Source organism: Durio zibethinus, chromosome 4, assembly GCF_047325235.1.
Source record: "Durio zibethinus cultivar Kanyao isolate XHJ-2024 chromosome 4, ASM4732523v1, whole genome shotgun sequence".
Lineage (NCBI taxonomy): Eukaryota > Viridiplantae > Streptophyta > Magnoliopsida > Malvales > Malvaceae > Durio > Durio zibethinus.
In genome coordinates this window covers 15,990,770-16,002,883 of record NC_143165.1, presented here as the reverse complement: position 1 = coordinate 16,002,883, position 12,114 = coordinate 15,990,770, and the positions used below count along the sequence as shown (strand labels likewise).

The 12,114-nt window shown below is 28.0% G+C and overlaps 1 long non-coding RNA gene and 1 pseudogene across 1 annotated transcript; both read left to right on the top strand.

Moving 5' to 3' along the window:
• Window positions 1–666: 666 nt before the first annotated feature.
• Window positions 667–1,701, top strand: LOC111287949 (uncharacterized). Its single transcript, XR_002690040.2, has 3 exons — window positions 667–1,122; window positions 1,227–1,295; window positions 1,382–1,701. It is a non-coding gene; the product is annotated as an uncharacterized LOC111287949 (long non-coding RNA).
• A 224-nt stretch (window positions 1,702–1,925) lies between these two features.
• LOC111288950 (CBL-interacting serine/threonine-protein kinase 21-like) lies at window positions 1,926–4,835 on the top strand (annotated as a pseudogene).
• Window positions 4,836–12,114: the final 7,279 nt, after the last annotated feature.

Below are 12,114 nucleotides of genomic sequence, written 5' to 3'. Positions count from 1 at the left end.
AATAAAAAAAAAAACTAAAAATTATTCTAAAATAAACCCATTCAATCACCTTCAACCCAGAGCCCCTCAAACCATAGCCCAGTCCTATCACCGCCGAAAATCCCAAGCCCCTTATCGAACCTAGACAACCCTTTCTTCGACCATCAGACCCAAAACCAGTCCGCCCTAAAACAAAGTGAATTCCTCAAAAAGGAAGCTGTCGAAAACAGTTAAAAAAGAAATCACATACAAAAAGCATGAAAAACCACATCCCCAACGAAGAGAAACAGTACTAGAAAAAGCCAACACACAAAAAAAAAATGAAAACAGAAAGTGGGAAGGGGTTTCAGTTTTTAGGATTTTTGGATGATTTGGAGATATTTTGTAAGAAAAGGAAAGGGAGCTCATTTCTGAGTCACAAGCGGTGGCAAAACCCATGGTGGTGCATGATAGCTCATGACTGTGCAGATTTTTGGGGTGATTAGGAATGATGGAAACGAAGTGTGAGAAGAGGGTAGCAACATACCAAAATCTTAGAAGGATCAGACAGACGAGGGCGAGATTTTGGGACTTAAAAATTTTGGTTTTGATATCATATCTTGGCTTCTAGTGGTTTTTTTTTTTTTTAAAGAATTTGGAATGATATTTAAGGGTTGAAATGAGTCTGCAGTGAAAATTTACGGGCAAAATGGTACCAGCAGACAGTAATTGGTGGCTAGTTTGCTGAATCTGGGGTCTGGGAAGAGAGAGCCTTTGTTTTTTGAAAGAGACAGAAGATCTTTTTCTTTTTTTTAAGGAGGAGAAATGAAACAAAAAAAATTTTGAGTTATATAAAGTGTAAAACAAAAATCAAAAGGGTGGAGCGAGTCAACCCAACTCGAATGCCTCTTCCTCCCACATGGTTTTTTTTTTTTTTTTTTTTTACACTATTGAGGATATTAATAGGTTTTCAGATCATGTGGCATTGCATGGTTATTGGAAATGACACGTGTCACATATTTGCCAAAAATATAAATAAAAGAAAGGAGTAAAAGGTTCGTGATCTTGGATTTCCCTATGAAGAAACCTTGGGATTATCGTCCAACATGACCGATCATATTATGTTTTCTTATCTTTCAGAACAAAACTTCTATAGGACACCAGGTAAATATTTTCAATGAATGAATCTTTCATGTGTTTTTATGCAAATGGATGCATGCTTTATGGAGTCATTTAATCATCTATGATCTTTTGTGACTTTATCGTAGGTGGATTGATCCTCTTAAGGCCTGATTATGGTGGACCATTCTAGTTTGCAGCAACATCATCATTCTTGGGTAAATTATACAATGATTACCTTAGTCTTCTCCGTAGATTTGGTTGGAATTGTACTAATGATGGTTTTTCTTTGGAAATGTTACAGAGCTTCTCCACTTCTCAGGCAAATCTATATTTGCAATAAAGAATTATAAAAATAAAGTTTTTCAATTTTTTACTTTCTCATTCTTTTAGACATAATTATTAATTTTAAAATTTTTCATTATGTATTTTTTGAATCAAACCTTAATACGTTTTGCAGGATCTAATGGCTATTGGAATTATAGGCACCAGGACATAAATTCTTACTCAAATTTAAACTTTTTCTCTTTAACATATTTTTGAAAATATTTATGATCTGTTTTTAATTTCCACTCCACTTTAAAAGAGTCCAATCTGTTAACAAAGTTAAAGGGTTTTTCTTTATTTTTTGGATCTGATGTTGAATTTATTGGTTGATTATTGATTGATGGGTTGTATTTTTGGTTTAAGATATTTATATTTGTTTCAGGTTTATTTTTGTTATTCTTATCAACTCCTAAGAAAGGGTGGTCTGAAAGAGGAAAATGTCATTGTCTTCATATACAATGATATTGCTTTCAATGGAGAAAACCGAATAAGACCGCGCCAAGGATTCAATAAAATTTTAATGTAAAGCTTTTCAATCTACATTTCTAATCCTCATTACCTTTCCTTTCCAGTCTTATGCCAAAAAACTAAGTGAACCAGAGGCAAGAAAACTTTTCCAGCAATTATTAGATGCAGTGGACCATTGCCATAGAAAAAGAGTATATCACAAAAATTTAAAGGTATGCGTAACATGCCAATTTTTCTTTGTCATTACCAATGCTCACAGACAAGTCATTTAAACCAAATAAGATTGTGTGTATATTTTCTACACAGCCATAAACTTGCTTTTCGATAGTCGAGGAAACTTGAAAGTAATTGATTTTGGACTGAGTGCTTTGAGGAAGGTAGACAAAGCCTTGCCATTTTCTCAAACAATTTTTCATTTGTTCTGATTAATTCCAAATGGTTCTCATGGAAATTTGGGTAAAATTCTGATAAATTATAGCCTGGAGATATGTTAACTACAGCATGCGACTCTCCGTGCTATGTAGCACCTGAGGTAAGAGACATCTCTTCTTGTTCAATTGTTGTAAACTGTCCAAATTCAATGATCTAAAACAAGAGAAACCACTTTTGAAAAATAAAAGAAGAACCAAAAGAATGGATAGAAATACAGAAAAGCTAACTGTTTTTTAAAAAGCAACTTTACCTGATTAGGCTGATGATTCATCTTTTGGTGAACAACTGCTTGCAAATAAGGGCTACAATGGGGCAGCTACGGATATTGATCTAGCGATGTCATCATTTTTGAACTACTTGCTGGCTATTTACAATTTGACGATCGCAATCTTATGGTTTTATATAATAAGGTGTGCATATGCACATAGAAACATAACCTGCATCAGGTACAATAAGTTAACCTACACTGATGTTTCCACTTCTATGAAGATATCTGGAGCACAATACACATGTCCAGCATGGTTTACAGATGTCAAAGCAAGCTGATTGCACGAATACTTTATCTAAATCCCGAAAAGGTATAACTCCAAGATAGTCAATGAGATAGAGATTTCCAAGTTGTAAACAAATAAATAATAAATAACTTCTCCTTATATTACTACAGAGGAAAACAATTCCAGAAATCATTGAAGATGCATGGTTTCAAACAGATTATACACCTTCATATAGCTATGAATATGATGAGAAAATATACTTAAATGATGTTAGCATTGCCTTCGATACAATTAAGGTAAATGCTCAAATTAGTACTAACATAAGAGTCTCATAGCTTCAAATAAGCACCTTAAATACCATACAGGAACACAACGCTAAGATGAAGATACACAAATCTTCAAATTTCATAAATGCATTTCATTTGATCGCAATGTCACATGATTTGGATTTATTAGTTCTCTTTGAAGGACAAGCAAGTCAATTAAATCAAAACCAGAATTTACATAAAAAAAGCATCCTTCGTTCATTCCAAAATTAAGTAAACCATTTTCTTCTTACGTAGAATGACAAAAGGCAGAGGACAAGGATTGGATTCAAGCATACAGTTAATGAAATAATAAAAAAAAATAAAAGTTGCTATTTTGGATGTAAGTCTGTCAGTGGGAAGGATGAATAATTTCAAGGTACAAACTACTCAAGTTCCTAATTCTTTGACGAGTGACTAATTTTGTATCTAACTTTTTATTGTTTTTCATATTCTTTTATGAAAATTCATCCAAAGTAGAAGATGATTAAATGTTGTAGATCATTTTATGACCTATCAGCTGAGGTAATTAATTGTAAGATCTCTTCCTAGAAGACAAAATATCAAAAAGCCTCACCACTTTATGTATCAATGTCAGGCAATTGAGGTTTCTCCCACAAATTATGTTGTAGAAATATCAAAATCTGCACGAGAACTAACAGTTTACAAAGAGGTATAATAATCAATTCTTTAAGTAGATTATCTTTGCTGAATGATGATTATCTTTTATACATTCAATCTTTAATTACCTTTGCTAAATAATGGTAATGGTTATCTTCGATTACAAAGAGATATGCTATAAAGTCAAAATTTCCTTTTTCTTTCTTTTTTTCTTTTCCTTTGTCTTTCTTCATTTTCTTTCTCTCCCCTTTCACTATGAATGAAGATCGCCACTAAACCCAAAAAACTCGTAAATTGGTTACCTCAACCCCGTCCCCTTTGACTACCAACGACCTAGCTTACCGGCCACTATTTGCTCCCAAATTTCACTAAAATGTTCCTCTATTTCTCCTCTTTCCTTCTATCCACATAGATTTCCCAAAAAAAACAAAACTCTTAGATCAACCTAGATCTAACTTTAAAGCCATGACTTCAACTTCCAAAAAAACTACCTTTCACTGCTTCGATTGTCTTGAAATTGTAATAAATACTTCTCTTTCTTCTATATTTCACTCCCACCTTTATAGATTCTTTAAAATCCACTTACCGTTATGAGCCACCATCAACTGCAACTGTTTATACCCAAATAACCTCCTTTTTTTTTTTTTTTTCTAACTTAACTAAACACTTATTTAAAGACCTAAAAATCCCTAGAATAAAACTTTACGGCTAACTTCTAATCCGTGCTGTGCAATTGCTTCTGTGATTATTTTGTTGGTCTCATACTGCATGATTGCTGTTGATTGCTTCCATATTGATGATCATATGTGGTTATTTAGTGGGATTTTTGTTGAATTTTGTGTATTATGGCTCTATTTTTAGGCACTGAATATTTAGGCACAAACAATGGTTGTGCTCGACGATGCATAGCGGGTAAGGGTTGGCAATAGGAGTGAAAGTGGGCTTGTGATGGTCAGAGGGTGCTGAGTGTATAACCCGTGGTGTTTAGATGGGCAATGTTGATAACTTTAAGCTGGAAAGCAATATGGCAGGGAGGTTCGGTTCAAAGTGGTTTGGGTCTACGGAAATAGAATCTTTTGTTGCCTTTTTCTATTGTGCCTGTGTATTGTGACTGACTCTTGTTGGTTGAAAGACCGTAATTTGTTGTATTTATTGGTGAATCTAAGTTTGTTGAACTATGTTGTCTATGGTTTGAAATTTTGGGTGTGCGAGATCTCAGGATTTGTTTTGTACATAAAATTATAATAGAATAAAATAAGATGATATTATAAATAGGATTAAATTAAATAATATCATCTTATCTTATGTTTGATGTGTGTAAAGATTATGATAAGATAATTTATTTATTGATCAAAATTATCATTTCTCAAAGTTTTATATAATTTAAATTATTGATATAATATTTAAGGATATAACAAGACATCTAAGTTGAATCCTATTGATTAAAAATAATCCTCTCCACTTTGGGAGGATTTAATCATTTTATATCAAAAAGGTGATTAATTTTTCTTATAATTCTATCACTTTTTTTATATACAAATCATACATAACATAAAATGATTATTATTTTATAATATCTATCATCTTATGTGTCAAACATGACCTATAAGTATTAGAGAAGTTATCATCATAATCAAGTATTACATTTACACAAGGCATCACAAAATTAAATCATAGAAATAAACTAACCAATGATAACTAAACAAATTCAACATAAAATTGGATGAAATACATATTTGGAAGATTTGACAATCTAAAATATAATATGATGATACGATACAAATACAATAAGTAAAAAAATTATAAAGGTGACACAATTTAAAATTTTAGTAGTGACTATATATATGATTTTAATAAAAAATATATAATTCATATTTTTATGTCGACATAAATTGTAATATGTAATTTTCATGTAAAACATAATATGAATACATAAAATGTAATATTTTACACAATATAACTACACAAATTATCAAATCAAAAACTTGATGAAACTCAAATTCAAGATTTCAAAATTTTAAGAACTATTAAGTCATGACCTTATTGACAAAATCTTCAATTTTAGTCTTTAATTTAAATATTTTTTGAAAGAATGTTTAATTTAAATATTAGGGTCAACCTAAGGGTCCAAAGAATATTAGGTTAAATCTAATAGTAAAGAGGTCTTTTGAAGGCTTTGACGTCACTAAGATTAATTAACCACTTTGGAACCTTTGAGGCCAAATCTAATGGTCGGAACGTGAAATTAATATCATTCATTTAAATTATTAATTGCTGCCTCAATGATTTTTTTATCTATATATTACATGTAAATATTTAAAAAAAATTAGTTATTAACAAAGTTTACTTTGTCATGCATAATTTATTTATAAGAAAAGCAATTATTATCGACTGTCATAGATTAACTGTGACTGATGAAATCAAATTAATAAAAAAAAGAAGATAGAAGAAATAGATCAGAGAATGAGAAACTAGAAATAGATTAAAGAATTAGAGAGAAATAAAGAGAATAGAAGCAGAATTTTGTGATATTTTCATTCATCAATCTCATCGCGTTACAAACTGTCTTATTTAAACTACTGAAATTCCTATTTTTGCTAATTACAAAGGTTCAGTAGAATTCTAGTAACTTGACGGCTCATAATTCTTAACTAACTAAATACAATTTTGCCAAGCCAACTCCTCTAATAGTCTTGATATCGTTGCTGACCATTTTTGTCCTTTCTTGCAACCGTCTGGTGCTCATGCACGTGATCGTTTCATTTCACAACTACAGCTCCTTTCAGCTTAATTATGTCACAACCACCTTCATATCCTCCATACAATTCCATTTATTTTTGTCCCTCAATTTCACTAACCAATGTCATCACATCGACAAATATTTTGGTCGGATAAAATGTAAATTCCATTAAAAAAAAACTATTTTCGACAGAAATTATTGACAAAATATTTCTATTGTGATTTTGAAGATGCTTATTTATCGGAAACTATGTCTTTTAGTTGGCATGATTTGGTATTAGCTACTAAAATTTTTTTGGTAAAAGATAACAGTTTGAAAAATTTTTTAAAAATTATAAATATTAGGATTTAAAATTCAAACAATTAAATATTATCTTTTAATGGTGGTTGTAACAATTAATTCGATTAACCCCGAAAGATATAATAAAAACTTTATGTAGATTTATATTATATTTTAATTTTATAATTTTATTGTGTTGTCTGCATAGCCCGTTTCAAATCTATTTTTGTTCTATGACATATATGTGTGTGAATAAAACAGGGCATATAGATTGGTATAATTGGCATTAATTAGCTATATATATTCTTTAAGAAAAGCAATCTTAATAAAAAATATAAATAAACAAGATGAATAGCAAATAACTTCTCTAATTAAATCCAAGTTAGAGCACACAATGAATGTGAGATGTGCCGAATTTATTTCAAGAGCTAAATCTTTATTGTAAAAAGTGACCATGATTATGCATCCTCTTTCCAAGGGTAACAATAATCATAGTTGGAAGTGTCATAATTAAACATGCATGGACCATTGGGCCTTACTTTCCACAAGCAACGACTACAACGAACTCTATCCCTTTTTTGTACGTAAATATCGAACCAATGGAAGGCTCCCTTCCATTGCATGCTGCAGTAATACAGGGTCGTGTCCGAGAAGTTTGGGCGAAACGTGAACTCGAAGTCTTTTTGGTGAGTAAGAACCTGGAAGCCTAGGTCATCATCCCTTGATTGGCAATGGATGAGGAGGTCTAAGCCTGTGTTCAAATCGTTAGAGATTATTACATGCGCGTTGTGTAACAAGAAACCTGCTTCGCTAGCGACGAAAAGCAGTGTTAGAGACAGCAACCAGCTGATAAGCAACAAGTTTTGTGATGAGGGATTCATGTTTTCTGTTCAAGTAAAATATGCGGAGACCTCGAAAGAGTCACATTTATTTGAGGGCTGTCAGCCAAATACAGTATCCTATATAATTTGGTAGTATATGCAAATATGGGATCTTTTGTTGGAACCATATGAGGGGTATCTTAATGGCAATTTAATGCTGGCTGACTGGAGGTGATTCTTTGCTCGGTAGTGTCATTTAATTTTGAACTTATCTCATTTCAGTTAATTCACTCTTTTATCATGCATGAATATAATTCAAAGTACGTCAAGATTCTAGTGTAATTTTTCTTCATTGGATAGGGGATAATGATAGTGGGGTTTGGATTTATACTTTACACTTTTTTTAACGTTCTTAATCATTAAGTTAAAAAGTTAAAGATATTTTAGTATAATTTTACTGTTTAATTTATTAAAATAATTAGAATTATTTTTAATGAATACGGGTTTTATTTGAATTATTATGATTAATTATTATATTTTTTTTAATTCGAAAAAAAATTATTCAAACCTAGCTCTTTGAAAAGATAAATACATCTATTTGTAAATTAAGTTTTATTTATTTTGATCACCTTTGATCGTTCCTAGAGCTATCCGCATTTCATTATCAGCTTTCTTTTGTTATTTTTACGAGAAAGTTTTAATTTTTTTCATTAAAAATTAAAATACGAGGTGGGTTGGAGATAATGATGAAAAGATGGTGAGAAAAAAAAAATAATGATTTGACATTAAAAAAAAATGATTTGGGAATAGTGGCAGAAAGATAGTAGGTGAGATTAAAGACTTGAAAAGAAAAAATTTTCGAATGGATTTTAGGCAACAATCCATAATATTAGTTTTCCAATTTTGGCCAAAATTTACCTCCTTTTAAAGCGTTACGTTCTAGTAGCATTTACCCTCTTCAAATATTTTTTTTCATTTTTCATATTATAATGGTGGTCATAACAGTTCCTCTTGTAACAAAATTATCGAAAAGGGTATAAAGATAATATTATATATTAATTAATATTATGACAAAATAATTAATTAAAAATTTAATTTTAAAATTAATAAAATATAATTATTTTTTATCTAGATATTTAATTAAATATAAATTTATAATAAATGAAAAAAAACATATTTTATGTATATTTAATATTTAAAATTTAAATTAATTAAAAAATATAATAATATTTTATCTTAATATTTAATTGAATAGAAATTATAATATATGAAAAAATATATTTTATAATTTAAATAATTATAATTTTTTAACTAATTATTTTTACACATTAAAATTTTCTTTTAGTTAATTTTTTGTCATAATAAAAAATATAGTAAATATTTTATATATTAAAAATTCATTTTTATGAATTATTTTTTTATCATGACATAAAATATTAAATATCTATATTACATTAACTTATTTCGTAATTTTCTTTTTTATTTATATTTTCTTTCCATTGCATGCTGCAGTAATACTGGGTGGCGTCCCAGAAGTTTGGGCGAAACGTGAACTCGAAGTCTTCGTGGTGAGCAAGAAGCAGGACGCCTAGGTCATCGTCCTTGGATTTGCAATGGATGGTAAGGTCTAAGCCTGTGTTCAAATCGTTAGAGATATTATTATATGCGCTTTGTGTAACAAGAAACCTGCTTCATTTGCGATGAAAAGCAGTGTTAGAGACAGCAATCAGCTGATAAGCAACAAGTTTTGTGATGAAGGATTCATGTTTTCTGTTCAAGTAAAATATGCGGAGACCTCGACCGAGTCACATTTATTTGAGGGCTATCAGCCAAATAGTATCCTAAGTTGGTAGTAAATGCAAAGATGGGATCTTTTGTTGGAACCATATGTGGGGTATCTTAATGACAATTTAATGCTAGTTGACAGGACGTGATTCGTTGTTCAGTAGTGTCATTTAATTTTGAACTTATCTCATTTCAGTTTGTTCCCTCTTTTGTCATGTACGAATATAATTCAAAGTACAGGAAGATTCTATTGTAATTTTTCTTCATTGGATAAGGGATAATGATAGTGGGGTTTGAATTTTACCTTATATTTTTTTAAATGTTCTTAACCATTAAGTCAAAATATTAGAGATATTTTAATATAATTTTACTGTTTAATTTATTAAAATAATTAATTTATGACTCATATGATATACAGATTAATTTTATTTATTAATTAATATATTTTAAATTTATGAAATTATTAATTAAAATTTATTGCTATAGAAAAATTGAAAAGACTATATTAAAATATTTGTTAATAATTAAACATCAATCCATAATAAAATATTTATGTAACCAATAGATAAAAAAATTACTTTGGATTCAAAAGAATTTTCCTTGAAATATAGTTTATTTTCACTTTTAAATTTATGTGATTCTAAAATCAATGATTAATGTAAGAGACTTAAGTTACAAAAATATATAAAAAAACTGCTTAAGTTTTTTTTTTTTTGTTTTTTGGTTACATTAGAAAGATAAAATTCTAATATAAGTAAGAAAAATGAGGGAGGTTTGGTTCGAAATTAAGTCCTTGGTATCCCCTCAAGTGCCTTTAACCATTAGGCTAAAGGCTTAGGGATACAAGAAACTACTTAAAGTTACAAAACAATAAAAAATAATTTAGAAATTCTTGAATTGAAAAATATTTATTGACTAAACAAAACTTTTTATCATTACCTTCACAAAAAATAATATTTTGTGACTTAATATTCATATGCACAATTTATGTTATTACCTTTTTTACTTGAGAAAAAATGCATTAAAATGAAAGTTAAAAAGATAAACATTTAAAAATTTAAATATAGTAGCAATAATAATAATTATTCTCATTACTCTATTTTTGTTTCCTACTTTTCATTTTATAAAATATTATAATAAACATAACCTTAGATGTTAAAAACTATTATTGAGAAGTTTTATATATCCAAAAAATAAGTAATAGGATTAATGACTAACCAATTATTTGGCACTTAAGTAGGATCTTCGCATAGGGCATGATTGTCACAAACTTAAACTCAGTACATAGTACAAAAAATCTAGCGAATGAAATACATATATATTATTTATAAATAATATAAAATCAATTTCCTTATTCAATGATTTTTTCTTGGCATAACAAAAAAAATATACCTCCAAATTTTGTTTTAGTGTTTGAAACCTATGATCTCAATAAAAAAAAAAAGTAACTAAAATAATTAGAAAATGTGAAGCAAATGAAAAAAGAGTTAGAACTAAATGATAATGTTAGAAAATAAAATTAACTCAAAAAAAATTGACTTACCTTAACTTAATTGTAATATTGATCAAAACATGAAAAAATATTAAGAAATTTGCATTAAAAAAGATTTTAAATAAAAATAATATACTTATAGGATTATTGTATGTGGAAATACATACTTAATATTTAACGTGTAATCAATGCAAGTTCAACGGAGGAAATATTAAAAGATTTGGAAAGTATAAAAGTTACAATAAATGATTTAATTTGTTTGAATTTAAAAAAAAAAAAACAAATATTAAAAGATTATGAGGAAATCTATGAAGATATTGAAATTTTCAGATTTAAAAGAGATATATGTATATTATTGGAAAATTTTATTTTAAAAGAAATATATCTAAATTATATTTAATTTGTAAGCTTTACATATAATTAATCCAAATATCTAAAGTAATATACATAGAAAAAAGTAAAAAAGTTAGTAAAATTAGAATGATTTAATTGAAAAATATTTAATATTTAAAAGTTAGCATTTGAATTTTGGATTTGATAGATATTGATGATAAGAGTTGTTGAGATTTTTTGTGATTTAAATTAAGTTAAAGTTTATATAAAATTGAAATATTGGATAAACTTAATTTTTAAAATTTTAAAATTATTTGGTAAATAATTAAAAAAATTAAAGACTTATCTTATTATAGATTGTACATGTAAGTGATCATGCAAAAATATTTATTTGGTCGTATATTTAAAACTATCTTATGTATCATCAAAATAGATTGTATACATAGGATTACATGTGAGCAAATCTTATAATGTATTCTTGTATGTTATAATATAATATTATATGTAATTGATTTTTCATTTAAATATTGATAAACTTTAATCCATAAAATTTTTAAATAATAATTTTATTTATAGATAACATCAAATCAGATAATAATATTTAAATTTTGGTGTTTTATACCTTTATCCTCCAAAGAGAAATATCTATTCAGATAATTACTTGATAACTCTAAACTTAAAAAATTCCATTGAAGTGACCAATATACCTTATTAGAGTTTAAAAGTTATCTAACATAGATTTTTTTCTTACTTTAGTTGTACTATGTGATTTCATCTACATAAATGAATTAAACAAATTTATTGAGATTATTTTTTTATTTCTTTTTAAATTCATAATAAAAAGGATTTAGCTTAAGTGGATTCTAATTAAATTTATTATGAATTGAGAAATAGGAAAAAAATGTTACAGCTAATTTGAAAAAAAAATCTTACTTAATGG